Source organism: Dasypus novemcinctus, chromosome 1 (genome assembly GCF_030445035.2).
Source record: "Dasypus novemcinctus isolate mDasNov1 chromosome 1, mDasNov1.1.hap2, whole genome shotgun sequence".
NCBI lineage: Eukaryota > Metazoa > Chordata > Mammalia > Cingulata > Dasypodidae > Dasypus > Dasypus novemcinctus.
Window position 1 is genome coordinate 186,685,851 of NC_080673.1, and position 16,211 is coordinate 186,702,061.

General features: G+C 39.2%; 1 pseudogene; it reads right to left on the bottom strand.

Moving 5' to 3' along the window:
• Nucleotides 1–11,388: 11,388 nt before the first annotated feature.
• On the bottom strand, nt 11,389–11,778 carry LOC131279824 (cytosolic iron-sulfur assembly component 2A pseudogene; annotated as a pseudogene).
• Between the last annotated feature and the right edge of the window lie 4,433 nt (nt 11,779–16,211).

Sequence of the window (16,211 nt, forward strand, 5' to 3'; positions counted from 1 at the left end):
AAGACAGAGGCAGAGCCTGAGTTAAGCCACAAGCCAAAGAATGCCATGGATTGCCAGCAAACCACTGCTCTACCATACAGAATTCAGAACAAAGCATGGCTCAGATGACATCTTTTTTCTTTTTCTTTATTTTTGAGGAAGTTTTAAATTATATAAATGTTACATAGAAAATATGGGGGATTCCTATACACAACATCCCCTCCCCCTCCCACACTTTATTCCATTAACACCTCTCATTAGTGTGGTACATTTGTTGCAATGGATAAACACATGTTGAAGCATTGCTACTAACCGTAATCTATGGTTTACATTATGTTACACTTTGCACAGCACAATTTTATAGATTACAACAAAATATATAATGGCCTATATTGCAGTGTCATGCAGAACAATACAATTCCAATGACCCCAAAATGTCCCAAGTTACACCTATTCTTTCCCCCCCTCAGAATCTCTGGTGACCACTGGCTTTATATCAACGTTATAATTTCTACCATTATGATCATAATGATGCCTGCTTTAGTCCATATTTGCATTCTCCCCTTATGTTTGTTCATTCCTCAATCTTGAGGATTTTGGGATGGATGGTTTTAGATGTTTGATATGGTTTATGGATTTCACAATTAGATATTGGATTATGTTTGTGAACTGGTCTTTCCCCCTAGGCATATTAGATTATATTGGATTCAGAATTTTCACTTTTCCTTGATTAAATAATGATTGGGGCTTTGATTGAGCCATGTCAGTAGGATATTGAGTCCCCTTGGTGGGTGGAACTCACAGAGAAACTGCATCACAGAGAAGGGAAGTTGTAGTTTTGATCCTGGAGCCTGGGAAGTAAACACACAGAGAAGCAGACATGTGAGGAAGGAGAGAAGTTTCCATTACACACAGGCAGAGGCTTCAGGAAGAGAGATGAGCTGTTCTCATGATAGTCTTGTGGAAAAAGCAGAGCAGCTGAGCTCAAGGAGAAATGAGCCCTGGGAAGAGAAGAACCCAGGAAGTCTGAACCCTTGCACACATTGGCAGCCATCTTGCTCCAACATGTGGCAACAGACTTTGGTGAGGGAAGTAACTTAAACTTTATGACTGGTAGCAGCCTCTACCCCAAATAAATACCCTTTTACAAAAGCCAACAGATTTCTGTATTTTGCATCAGCACCCCTTTGACCAATTAATACAGCATTTGGTACCAGAGAGTGGGTTCATGCTTTTGCAATTACCAAAATGCTGGAACAGTTTTATAAGTGGGTAAGGGGTAGTTTTTGGAGGAATTGAGATGCCCAATGGAAAAAAGCTTACACTGCTTTGAAGAGACTGTTGATAGGAATATGATGAATGTTAAAGAAGCTTTTTATAATGCCTTAGAAGTAAATAATTGTGGTGGAATGGCCCACTGATTAAGGTGTCCGTCTACCACATGGGAGGTCCATGGTTCAAACCCTGGGCCTCCTTGACCCGTGTGGAGCTGACCCCTGCACAGTGCTGATGTATGCAAGGAGTGCCGTGCCACACAGGGGTGTCCCCTGCATAGGGGAGTCCAACGTGCAAGGAGTGCACCCTGTAAGGAGAGCCACCCAGCACGAAAGAAAGTGCAGCCTGCCCAGGAATGATGCTCCCCACACGGAGAGCTGACACAACAAGATGACGCAACAAAAAGAAACACAGATTCCTGTGCTGCTGACAACAACAGAAGTGGACAAAGAAGATGCAGCAAATAGAGAGCAGACAACCAGGATGGGGGGGTGGGGGTGGGAAGGGGAGATAAATAAAATAAATAAATAAATCTTAAAAAAAAAAAGAAGTAAATAATGAAACTATTATTGGAAACTGGAGGAAAGGTGATCCATATTTTCAAGTTGCAGAGAACTTAGCAAGATAAACTCCTGGTGTTTTATGGAAAGCAGAATTTGAAAATGGTGAGCTGAGCATTTAGCTGAAGAACTTTCCAAAGTAAACTTGGAGATTGTGGCTTGGCTTTTCCTTACAGCTTATAATAAAATGCTAGATGAGAGACATAAGCTGAGAACTGAACTGTTGGGCACAAAGAAATCAGAAACTGATCCTGGAACTTCCAAGTCTCTTGAAATCAAGCTCCCAGATGATAGTGCCCCATATGAGGATTTAACTAAACTTAGAACTTGTAAATTAAAATGAAAATATCCAGGAGAGACTTTTGGAAATTGTTACTGTCTGATGGCTTGGGACCCTGCTTCCTGCATGCTAAACCAACAAACTTTGAGAGAGCTGTATGAAGAAAATCGCTGTCAGCCTGGAATAAAAGGGACATAGAAAGTAGGGATAGAAGGGGTAATGTCTTCAAGAGGAAAACCATGGAAGCTGAGATCTGGATTATGATATCACCTTGGGCCAAGAGAGGAACCCCACCCATGTGTGCAGAGAGGGTGAATTTGCCCTGACATTTGAAAAGGGTAGATATTCCTGCCTGGTGTTCACATAGAGCTTTGCTGCTCCAGGGTACAGACAGGGTAGAGCACATTCCCCAAGGATTAGGGAGGTTTAGGTCCATGCCACATAGGTCTGGGAGGGGCAGGCCTGCCCCCCAAGAATTAGTAAAGGCCAGGTCTCTAACTCATAGCTCTTTGAGAGTTGGGCCTTTATGCCAAAGGTTAGGGAGAATGTTGTCTTCACTTCACTGTACTAGGAGGTTTAAGACTCTAACCCAAAGATTGGGTAACGTGTGGCAATCACCTCAATACTCTCAGAAGGCAAGGTCTGGAGCTTGGTCAACACCCAGATGTATGATGAATGTTGCACGAAGAAAATGGCCATTGGGCAAGTCTATGGAAATGGTGGGTCCTCATGAGGCCCAGGGAAAAGAAACCATCATTTTAAGAATCACTCTCAGAATTTGAAATTGAATGGAGTATGCTTTGCAGTTTACTGAACTGTAGAGAACCCATGACTCTTGTTTCCCTTCCAATTTCTCCTTATGGTAAAGCAAGTGTTTATCCTTTGTCTGTCTATTTGTGTTTTGGAAGCATAAATGCTTTTGTAAGATTCAAAAGTCTACAGTCAGATAGGAATTTGCCTCAAGATAAACTGTATTTCTTTAAATTGATTGTGATATGACTCTGTATTTAGCATTGTACTGATTTAAGGTTTTTGGGGTAATGTAATGCCTTTTTGGAAATCAGAGGATGAAGTGTAGCAGTTTGATATTGTTTATGAATTGCAAAAATAGATATTGGATTATGTTTGTGAACTGGTCTTTTCCCCTGGGTTTATTGGATTATATTGGATTAAGAGGTTTTACTTGATTAAATAATGATTGGGGTTTTAACTGGGCCATGTCAGTAGGATGTACCACAGAGAAGGGAGGTTGGAGTTTAGATCCTGGAGACCGGGAAGTAAACACACAGAGAAGCAGATACATGAGGAAGGAGAGAAGTCTCACTAAACACAGAGGCCTCAGAGAGACAGCCATTCACCCAATGGTCTACAGCTGGCATTGTGGAGAAAGCAGAGCAGCTGAGCCTGAAGAGAGATGAGCACAGAGAAGAGAGGAACCCAGGAAGCCTGAACCCTTGCAGACATCAACAGCCATCTTGCTCTAACACGTGGCAACAGACTTTGGTGAGGGAAGTAACTTCTCTTTATGGCTGGTAACTGTAAGCTTCTACTCCAAATAAGTACCCTTTATAAAAGCCAACAGATTCCTGGTATTTTGCATCAGCACCCCTTTGGCTGGCTAATACAGTAGTCCCCAATCTGCTTCAGACTGAGAGGGAGCTTAGATCACATGGGGCAGATGGATGGAACTGTTTTGCTTGCAGTTGTAGATATCTTCTGTTGTTTGGAATGGGTGTTGTTCATAATCATCCTTTTGGTAGTTGTCCTAAGTGAATAAGGAATGTTGGCTGCAACTTTGCTGAGATTCAGGGCTCAATCAGTATATGAATAGACTGAAGATTTAAGTCTCTGGAATGCATATTTAATAAGGGTAATACTAATTATAAGTTCAAATAAAAGGGGAAGAAGAGCCATGCACAGGAAAAGTATAAATGAGTCTAACTCTGATACATTGAGGAGATATCTTAGCATATATATAATATATCATATACTTCCTGGGGTTGTCTGCCCTGCCTATAGTGTCTAGGTGTCTCTAGAACCCTCAGGAGCTCCTTGCTTGAGGCACTGTTTACTGGGGCAGTCAGTGAGATCCTCCTGAGATGTGCACAAGCATAAACTCTGGAATAATCTCCAGATTCATTTTGAAGTCTCTTAGCATAAAAACTCATTTAATATTTCCTCCATTTGGTCTAGGTCAGATGACAACTTGATTTCTAATTTGCAGCCTCTAGAATTGTGAGGCAATACATTTCTGTTCTTTTAAGCCATCCAGTCTGTGATTCTTTGTTATGGCAGCCTTATTACAAACTCTATTACAAAACTCAGTTAGTTCATCTGTTTAAAAAGGTGGGAATAAGAAAATTTACTTTTCAAGATGAGGATTCACAATGACGTATGCAAAACAACCTGCAGATGCCTCCTATTTAGATTGTGATCAGTGAATGGTACCTATTATTATTCTTGTCTTACTTCTGTTGCCTTTCCTTTGTATTTAAAAATCATGTTTGTTTAATAAGGCAAATTTCACCTCCAGATCTCAAACTCTATTTTACACAGTTATTCCCATGTACCTGGCCTTCTTGGAGCCAAAGCTCTTGAAAAGGAATTGATGTAGGTGATAATTTTCTTGTGAAAAGGTAGGTGAAGTGTTGTGCTTTACCTATTTTATAGATGCTCACACTGAGGCTGAAACCTTGGATGCTTCCCAAGAAATTCAAACTATGAACTAAAACTATAATTAAATTCCTTTACTTCCAAGCCTGCAGTTTCAGACTTTTGCTTCTGCAGTCGTGTCCGCACAACCTATGTCATCAATGTGCTGAAAGAAACAACATTTATAAAGCTCCCTGAGTACCAAGCAGTATCACAAAACCATGCATTTCACAAAGAAGGAATCATTTAGAAAAATCCAATTTGAGAGGAGCAAGATTAATAACAAAACAAGGGATTGTAGCTTAATCACATAAAATCAAAGCTATCTAGATATAAATTTTTTTGGTGGTGGTCAAAGGAAAGAGTAATTCATTTTTGTGGTTCTTAAATGGGATTTTCTCCAGATCAAAATAACACTCAATTCTTCAGCCTTGTACTGATAATACCGTTGCTAACCGAGAATGCTGGGAGCAAGAATTGAAGCCACTGTGTGTTGAATAGCTTCCGTCAAAATTTATTGTCCCCTTTATGTATTTGAAAATTTGAATTATAAGAAGAATGATATATGCCTCAGTCAGGTATGGCCTTATATAAGATTTTTCATTTTTGAAATTTATTAGTTTTCCTTAAGCAATCCTTCTTTCATAAGAAAGGCTGCAATGGCTTGGCCTTTAATAAGTTTGCAGCAACATTAAGCTCTATTGATCTGAATTAGTATATCTGCCTTTTGTTTTGGTAATTTTTACTGTGATTCACAGGTAGCAAGACAAACAGGCACCTGGTTTTCTATTACTATGCTGGAAAAACATATTATCTACCATTGAATGTATTGCAAGTATTGGGAATAATTTACACAGCAGAATTTTGGTTTTGTGTGTTAAATCTTTTAAATCCTGGCACTAGTGTCAATACATAAACACATTAAACAATGCTAAATAAACATTAAATGAATGAATGAATATTGTGTATTAGACTTAACACTCAAGTTTTATTGTTACTTGAGAATGTCCAAGTGCTCAGGTGGGTTGGTTAGACCAGGCTTAAACCTAATAGCTCAAGATTTGGACCTTGATGAATGATTTTGACTGCACAGTCCACTCACACATGGTCAAAGTGGGGAGAGCTGACCCATCAGAGGGTTGAACTGAGTTGGGGTCCCTAAGGCAGCACAAGGAGCTAAAAGCACCAAAAGTGACAGCAACATGGTTATCAAGAAGAAATCAGAATTATGAATTGGGAGCCTGCTGGGACAAGTTTAGGAATTGATTACCTATAATTTAGGAAGTCCCAAGGAAATTGTTATGAACATGCATGGATCTTTGTGGTTGGTTTTAAGTGGGCACATTATCTTGGCTGAAAGCTACCAGGTCAAGATGGATTGAATGTATTTTAGAAATTAGTTAAAATATATAATACTGGCATTGACTATATGCCAGACAGTGCTAGGCTCTTTTCCATGGATTATTTTACATAAATCTGATATTACTATCTTCATTTTAGAAATGGGACACTGAGGTCTAGAGAGTTTAGTTAGGAGCACAAGATACAGAAAATGCTATAGTCAGGACTTCAACTTTTAGAAGCTGTCTTCAGAGATTGGGTTTGAAACAAACAGCTTCAAAAAGTGGGATATACCCTGCCCTTACAAGGGAATATTTTCCTGACTTTTTTCTGCCCCATTTTCTTGGCCACTCAGAGTTACCGTTGGTCATTTTTAAGACAATAAATGTGCAAAAGGTATTTCAACTGAAACCAGAAAAAGATCATTCTCTGAACATAATTCTACTTTCAAGACACCATTTCTCTAAGTCAGCATCTTCTATATTTGGCATTTTGTGCTGATGTTTGCAGTCATTTTTTCAATCATGAATATTTATTAGGAGTTCACTACGTGCCAGGCACTGTGTTAGGTGGTTGGATTCCATCATGAACAAAACTGACCAAAATCCTTGCCCTCATGGATCTCATATTCTAGTGAATGGTGGGGGAATAGAAAACAAAAAGTAATAGAGTACATAAGTAAACCATAAGTTTATTAGATGGTGATCGGTACTACAGAGAAAAGAAAAAGGAAAGGAAAGGAAAGGATAGGAAGGAACATCAGATGTGCCTTGGGGGAGAGATTTAAAACAGTGATTTGCATAGGTTTCTTTGAGTAGGTGATAGCTGAGCAAAGACTTGAAGGCAGTAAGGAAGTGCTCCATGGGTGTTTAGGTACAAGGATGATTATTACGAGGAAGCTGCATGATCTCAGGTGAATGGCTGGGAAGACTATTGTCACGGGTGAAGTCAGAGCTAAACATTTTACATGCAGATTGGTCCCTTCACCTTGACCTCATCAGACTCTTGAGAAAATTAAGAGTGTAACCTTCCATTTCCCAGCAAGCCACTAGCTTTGCCTTAGAATGGCCATGAACTTCCTTCTGAGAACTCATAAACCCTACTGTCAGCATGAATCATCAGTATGGTTCCTTCTCCAGAACAACATCCAATCTGCCTAATAGGGTTGTTTGCCAACCAGAAGACCCTAAGGTGTATGGGGTCAGCACTCTAGTCTAGAGAGAGCTCAAGATTCCCTTTCCCCACCACTTTCTAATCCCACCAATCCCTCCCCCCCCCCCCCCCCCCCAACAATCTGATATATTAAGGTCTGGAATATTATTAGACCATGATGGTAGTAAGTGGAGCTTTTCAGATACAAGTAAATCAACTCAACATGAAAATACTGGTTAATTCTTGCTAATCATAATCTCTGATTGGCATTTATGTGTGTCAGCAGTGAATACAAATGAAGATGAATTATTACTTTGCACATGTAATAGAGGGTACCAAATATTTCCAAATATGTGTTCCAGGGAGGGAATACCTATTTACTAGATGAGGGCAGCTCCCTTTTCGGTTTACAGGTTTTCTTACTGTTCTCTTTCTTTTCTTACAGTGGCTCATCTTTGACTAGGCTTGGCTCTTTTTCTGCCAAACCATTAAATAAGGTAAAACCCAACACTGACAAAGAGATTGCCATAAAAGGGTTGCTGACTTGTTGAGGCTGGGTTGACAACCCAAGAGAAGAGCTTTTCTCCTTTGCAAAAATGTTCATGCCTAACTTGGGCAACTTGTCAGTGGGTTTGCTTGGCATCAAGCAGTTGTCAAATACCAGCAAAGTCTCAAAAGGATGCTGACAGAGGCCCTGCTCAGGGCCCTGTCAGTGTTTAGTGGAGAGGAAAACTGATTTTTAATTATTCATAGAATCTTTTCTTAATGGAGAATATGTGTGTGTGTGTGAAGTATTTTCAGTTTGGATCTCTGGTAAAAATTCTATATTAGAGTGACTCAGGGTAGAATAGAAAGTTTCTTATCCCAGATATGGCTGAAGATACAGATAACATGGTTTAGTAGAGAGGAGAGATTTTGGAGCCCTACAAAGACTGGGATCAAATAAAGACAGTACCTTATTCTCACATTATGATCATGGGAAAATTGCTTACTCATATTAAACTGCAGTTTCCTGATTTCTAAGAATCAGTATTGCTCTGTGTGCGTCTTGCAGGCTTTTTGTGAAGGGTAAATGAGAGAATATGTGTTAATGGTAAAGAAACCACATAAGCTAGTCTAAGGCCCTTGCTTTACAAATAAGGAAATTGCATCTTAGAGAATTTAAGTGACTTGTTAATCAGGTACAAATCTAACCATTCTCATCTGCTTAACTCTGATCCCAGGGCTCTTTTGACTGCACCATGCAGGGGGCAAGAAAACCATTTATAAGGAATGCACATTATGTAATATAACTACATAAAGCTTGAGAACACATATTCTCTATTTAATTCTCACTACATGAAGCTAGATTCCAACAGGCTAAAAGAATAGAGGAAGTGGCCACAGTAGTGAAGGGTGGTTATAAATCTGAGACAAAGAACTGGAAACAAGTTGTGCTCTAGGATATAATTCACATGCATGCATTAGCCTGTGGGGAGGGGAAGGATGCCCTGCTTTTTAAAATCTCTTTCTTGTGTTCAACAGGCACTGGGAATACTTTAATGTCTTTGTACATTAATTCTTTAAGTATTTGATAAATACAGGATTGGATAGTTATTTTCAAATTACTTAAAGTCACCAAGCAAACCATCTGACAAACCACTTGCAATATAACACGCTAAGGGTGATGATAAAGGAAGTATGAGTCTTGTAGGATGCATAGACAAGGGAAATTCAAGCTCTGGTTGCAGATAGGGATCCACCAAGAGAGACTGCAGAAAGGAACTGAGGCCTGAGCTGAGACTTGAAAGTGGTTGATTAGCCAGAGAAAGAGAGACAGGAAGGAGCAGAACATGCTATTTTCCCCAAGTCCTGAAGGTCAAAGGTTCTGGCTATTTACCTTCATGGCTGCTCCCCTGTCTTCCGTGACCTGGCATATCTATTGAAAGAACATGGTAACTGTTTGCTGGGTTGAGATAAAATGTTAGACAAAGAAGGGTCGCCTGGCTAACACATGTGAGACAGGTGTTCTGGAAAGATAAGCTCAGAAGTGGGTAAGGGCAGAGTTGTGGGGATGGAGTGCATAAAGCTTCCATTGGACAGATGGGCTCATGTCCAGCTATCAAGCTGTCAGCTCTGCCTGTGGCTTAATTGTTCCTGCCTCAGAGGCCTCCACCCACCCCTCACTCCAGCCTCCAATTGTCCTTCAATTCATCACTCTAATTTCCACTTTGACCAAAGGAACTGAGAACGAGAAACGAGAAACAACTACCTTTGGCTTGTGACAAGCACTGTGCTAGGTTCTTTACATTTATGATCAGACTTAGTCCTCACAACAGTCCTCTGGGGGAAGTACTGCTCTTCCCATTTCTCAAAAGGGGAAACGCTCTTGTTAGGCTAATAACATTCCTAGAGCTGAAAAGCATGAAAGGTCATCATAGATCTGGATTTTGCTTATTTCTCTAGGTATACCTCCTACATAGTTATGCTCTAGCTCATGATTTATATTCTAGCTACACAAAGCTGCTTCTAATTCTTCCTTCCATGCCAAGTGCACTGGTTCTCAACTGGGGACTTTTATTTACCCCCACCCTCACATGCAAAATTCAACAATATCTGGAGCCATTTATGATTGCCACAATTGTCAGGGGCCACTATCGTATACTGGATAGAGGCTAGGGATGCTCCTCAACATCCTTCAACACATAGGATAGTCCTTTTCTTCTTAACCTCCATCTTCCTCCCCATGCTGTGATAATTAAAGGAAAAATAAAACAACCTAATGTGAACTGAAAAGAAAAAAAGGAACTGAACAGATCTAGTGGAAAAAAGTCATGAAGTGGCAATGTGTGTGTGCAAGGGCACAGATTCAGAAAAATCTAGTTGGCCTTTCCTGGCTTCTGTCAGAGAATTTCAAGTGACAGTAGCACTTGGACCAGCTGCCAAGGGAAATGGCTGGAAAGCAGGAGACATTTGAGGCTCCTGACACACTGTTCTTTAAAGGAGAGTATCTGCAACAACCTTTGAGCTTCCTTGCTCCCTTTGGCACTTGAAAGCAGTCAAAGGAACATTGAGGACCCATCCTCATTGTTTTCATTCTGCACAGTCTCAGAATTTAGAATAGCACAGGAATGGAAAAAAGATGGCTGAAACTGTTTCAGTTAAACTTTTTCAACCTGTAGAAGCAGAGGATCAAGAAATGGAAACTGGTTATACATAAACATCCAGATGCCTCGACAGGCTTAGACTAAATTGACATCTGGCTCCATGAATTCATAAAGGATTTTAAATTTATAAATCTTTGGATATGATTTTTTATATTTTAGATACTTATTTTTATAAACAGGAGCTTGAACTTTAAAAAATACAGTAAATATTAAAAACTCTTAATTTATTGTAAGAGCAGACTGATGGAAAAAATGGATAAGAGTGGGCATCTTTTCCCAGGCACTGATTTCTCCCTCTGGTTCCAAATATCCTTGCTTTCCAATATTCATCCTCGCCCTTTTCTTTCTGAGGCAAAATAACATGGTTAGGAAAATTATTACAAGAATAGCAAAAACAATTATCTAGTGGATAATATGCTACCTGCAGCAGATAACTGTCCAACTGTCTTGAGAATTCAAAGATTACGTAGTAAATCTTTGAGTTCCTTCAGTCAGGGAGGATGATTAATAGTGTTGCACAGGAAGTGCATACACCCATTTCCTGTACTACAGGTCATCTTTTTTTTTTTTTTAAATAATTACAAGCATCATCTCTTTTATTTTACACAATTTAAATTAAATACCTTTGGGTACAGTAGATATTTGACATGAAAAGTAGTTATATCAGAAAGGGCATCAGAAAAATAGCGACTCATCTTACACATAATAACTAGAAATTATTCCTCTCTTTGAGTACGTAAGTGTTAAAAATCCTAAGATTGTTGTATAGGGAACGAAGGAGGTACTACCTTATAATTAAATTTTCCTTGGAAATAATCCTTTAGAAATGCTTTGAAGTGTAAATCACCTAGTTATTAAACATGAGTCATTTACATTTTTACAAAGAGTTTGGATAAATACATCAATTATAGTTCAGTAGCTCTTAAAAGAACTATTAATCAGGTTCGGTGACGCAACTGTTCTACGATTTCCGGTAAGTTGGGGTTCTCCTTTGCAGTATCTCTCACTCTTCGTCATTTATCTTCTTGTCGATGTCCTCTTCTGCTGAGTGGGTTCCCTCAGCAATGTAGATTTCCAGCTTATTTTTTAAACACCACTGAGTCTTTACTCTTGAGCACAGTCCTTGCAAATCTGCAAAGAACAAAGAGCAATTGTTGGCGTGAACCAGATAACAAATAGTTTTCATTTATTTCTTTAACTTCACACAATTTTCCGCTACTAGTTCTTTTAAAGTGTTGGGCTTCCCAGGGTCCCGGATAGTTCCAATCAAACCTTTAACTTCGGGCGCTTTCTCTCCCGTGACACGGTGCCCGGGGCCAGCTCCCAGCTCAGAAAGACGGAAGAACCACACGACTCTGTTCCGGCCGCAGGGCAGCCCCGACGCCGTCTCCATCCTCACGCTCCGCCATTCCTGGCGACTGTCCCACCAGACCATCTGTTTTTATTGTCAGCCAATCTTGAAGTTATTGCTTCCTGGAGGACAGAATATAATGCTGTCTTCCCGCTCCTGCAGCATAAGCAGAGAGGTCGGATTAGGGGGCCATATGGGCTGAAATTAGGCACAGCTGAGTGGGAGGCAAGTATCTATTTGTGGACTTTATGTCCAATTTTGTTAGTCTCTCTATTTCTATACTGATACCAGATTGTCTCAATTACTTTGACTTTATGATGATTCTTGATATCAGATAAAGCAATTTTCTTACCTTCAAATATCTGTTAACTTCCATATGGAATGTCCAATTGACTTGTCATGTACCACAAGAAGAATACACTGCAAAGCAACAAAGAAAAGCCCTGTGAAATTTTGACTGAAATTTCATGGAATTCAATTTTAAAATAATTGGGGAAAATTGATTTTTTAAGATATTGAATCTTCCTATTCATGGACATGGTATATTTCTTCATTTATTTATGCCAGCTGCTTCTTTGTAACTTTTCCCCCCTCCCCCCTTAAGTAATTTTCTTCATGGAGGTCTTGAATAGTTTTTGTTAAATTTACTCCTACATACCTTGGATTTTCTATTAAAATTGTGAGTGAAATCTCTTTTCAGTTGTATTTTCAAAGTGTCTATTACTAGTTTAGGCAAAATAAGGACACATTTTATTACTTTTCAGTTGTTACATATCTTATTTCTTTATCCTATTTGTACTTTGTACAATGCTGAATATAGTCAATCTTAGTTTATACTTGTCTTGTACATTTGTTTTAAAGGGAGTTCCTTTGAGATTTGCCCATTACAAAAGAAATTTTGAGTTTTTATTCTTTGTAGACCTTATTAAGAAAAAGAATTCTTTTTATTTTGGTTAACTTAGTGGTTTTAACCATGAAATTACTTTTTCAGATGATTTTTACATTTATTGAGATAATCACGTTTTTCTCTTTTTTTCCTAAAGATTTATTTATTTATTTATCTCCCTAATCCACCCCCCTCCCCCTGCAACCCATTGTCTGCTCTCTGTGTGGAAAATGTGTTAGGGTAAAATTTTACAGTTTCAAGGCCATGAAATATCCAAATCAATGCACCGTAAGAAATGATTTCTAGACTTACAGAGCTAGAGTCTGGAAGTTAGGTTTAAAGGAGACGGAATGGGAGTAGAGGGTTGAGAGTCAATGTCCATATGGGCAAAACTACAAAGTTAGGAATGTTCTGGCAAATATGGCCGGGGAGGGTTACTGGTTTAGGGTGTTGGATGTGTGTGTGTGTGTATGTGTGGCATACAGAACAGGGCCCAGCTGGGGCAGGCTTCTATGGAATATGAAAGTTTTCATCTTGCCATAGTGTGTTATATCAGTGGGTGGAAACCCACACAGTAAACAAGAAAATACTAAACTCTCATCCTGGCCAATCATGCTGCATTCTCAAACAGGGGCAAGAGTTTCTCGAGAACATAGGCAGTGCCTAATAAGAGAAAACGGACTAATACATCAAACTCTTAATATTATTGCAAGTAATTATGAATTTTATTCTTCAAAAATTGAAACTTAGTGGTTACCATGGGTGCCAAGGGGAGGAGGAAGGAAGAAAAGAATAGCTGGAACATAGGGCAATTTTAGGGCATTAAGAATTGTTCTGCATGATCTTGCAACAATGGACTCAGGCCACTTTAAATTTTGTCAAGATTTATAAAAGTATACAGTCCAAAATGTAAACCATAATGTAAATCATTGACCATGATTGGTAGCAATGCTTCAATATTTTTACATCGATTGTAACAAATGTACCATCTACATGTAAAATGTTATTAATAGGGGAGATGGGAAAAGGGGGAGGATGTTGGGTATATGGGAATCCCCTATATTCTGTATGTGACTTTTCTGTAGCCTAAAGCTTCTTTGAAGATAAAATTTTAAAAATTAAGACACTGGGGGAATATATGGAAGAAAATGTGACTGTACCTACAAGACAACAGATCTTACAGTGATGGAAGACATAATACCAAAAATATTTTTTGTTATTTCAAATTTTTTCAATTTTTTTGTATTTTTTTATTTTAAAAACTTTCATTATTATTTCATTTTCTTATGAATTTTATATGGTTATTTGGTTGATTTCATTTTTGAAGAAATTTTGGACCATAGAAGGGTCACAACTGTGGCAGGGGAGGATCATTGGTGCTGGGTGTCAGTGATAGGGCATATTTTTTATATTTTTTATGTAACATTCATGTAATCTAAAATATTTTAAAAATAAATATAAAAAAAGTTAAAAAAAAATGTAAGGGGATTCCCATGTACCCCACCCTTTCTCCTCCCACACTTTTAACCATTAACAACATCTTTCATTAATGTGGTACATTTGTTACAAATTAGTAATCTTGTTACAATGCATTTTCATAATTTGGAACAATTGTTTCACATCAGTGCATGGTGTTGATGATATGTATGAGAGCCCCGTATACATGTTTGTTTTGTAAGTTCACAACTTTTACTATATACATATCGTCTTTTTTTTTTTTAAAGATTTATTTATTTATTTAATTTCCTCCCCTCCCCTGGTTGTCTGTTCTTGGTGTCTATTTGCTGCGTCTCGTTTCTTTGTCCGCTTCTGTTGTCGTCAGCGGCACGGGAAGTGTGGGTGGCGCCATTCCTGGGCAGGCTGCTCTTTCTTTTCACGCTGGGCGGCTCTCCTCACAGGCGCACTCCTTGCGCGTGGGGTTCCCCCACGCGGGGGACACCCTTGCGTGGCATGGCACTCCTTGTGCGCATCAGCGCTGCGCATGGCCAGCTCCACACGGGTTAAGGAGGCCCGGGGTTTGAACCGCGGACCTCCCATATGGTAGACGGACGCCCTAACCACTGGGCCAAAGTCCGCTTCCAATATACATATCGTTTTTGTATGTTGATGTATGAATAATAAACCTCAATAAAAAAGTTTAAAAGAAAAAAAAAAGAAATGCTTTCTCATCAAAGTCAGCTACTGGTGGTCCTGGTGTTCTGCTTCATGGAGAAGTAAGATGGCAGGGGATCTATGCCCAGGTCCCTCTCTTCCCCTCAAGGCTCACCATCGCCTGGAGTTAAGCTGTGGACAGTTAGACATATGGTAGGGCTTGTCAACCTCAACCTTGAGCAGTTCTGTGGGTCCAGCCCCTTGGGGGCCCTCTTTCCATTAGTCTATGCTGTGCTGACTCCAAAACCCAGGACCTCTGGCATCCTCTCAGGGCCTGTTTTCCCACAGTCGTCACTCTCACGTGATAAGATCAAAATGGTGGCTTCCTTTCTCTGTGCGTCTCTTCCTCTGTGTCTCCATTGTATAAGGCCCAGCAAGAGGACTGAGACCCAACCTAGGTTACACTTCACTGATCAATTAAAAAAAGATCCAGTCAGGTGATCTAATCTAATCTGTCCCTTAACAGAATCAAATGCAATCAAAGAGTCTCACACCTATGGCACTGAATTAATTAAAAAATATAATCTTTTTTGGGGACTCACCAAATTTAAACTTACATTCCATATCCTTTCCACCATTGACAATGGTTGACAGTGAGTGATAAAATTTATTACCTTAAAATAAGATGATATTTTTATTTCTTACTGAAGAATAGATTAGCCTAACCTCATTAATACAGGCAATCAACTTCCTTCCCCTGGATTATTCCTATTTTCTTAACATATATTCATTAAAATTGTTCTACTAGAAAATATCTTTCCTTTGACTTCAGAGCCTTCTCCAGACCATTTCTCTGTTTGCCATTCAAAGCACTACTTTGTAAAAGAGTTTTCTTTCTTCAAAGTCTCTACTTTCTTCCTCTCCCAATAATACCAATGCCAACTGTTATTTCTATGTTCATATTTAATTTAAACTCTTAGCACCACTTGTAAATCTTGATCATGTCCTTTGTTTTGATTTTCTTCTTACTTATACTGGCAATTTCTTCCTGGCCTCCATTGCTGGTTCCATTCCTTCATCTATTCTGAAAATGTTGGAGTGGGCCAGAGGGGCTTCTCTTAGCTATCTACATTCACTTCCTAGGTGATCTCACACACTCTTATGGCTCTAAAGTGTGTTTTTATACTACTGTCATCCAAATCTATAGGTTTATCCCAAAACACCTACCTGAGCACAACATTCATATAGTTCATGTCTACTCAATATCTCTACATGGAAGCCTAATTAGGATCTCAAACTTAATATGACCAAAACAGAACTCTTAGTGGCCTCTACCACAGAATGTATTCCTCCTCAATATTTCCCATCTCTGTAAATGGTGATACTGTCCACCCTAGGATTCATCTTCAACTCATCTACATTTTGTGATCTGATGTAAGGAAGGAGCCAGAAAAGGAGGCTAAGAAGAAAGGGGGATTAAGGTAGGAAGAAAACCAAA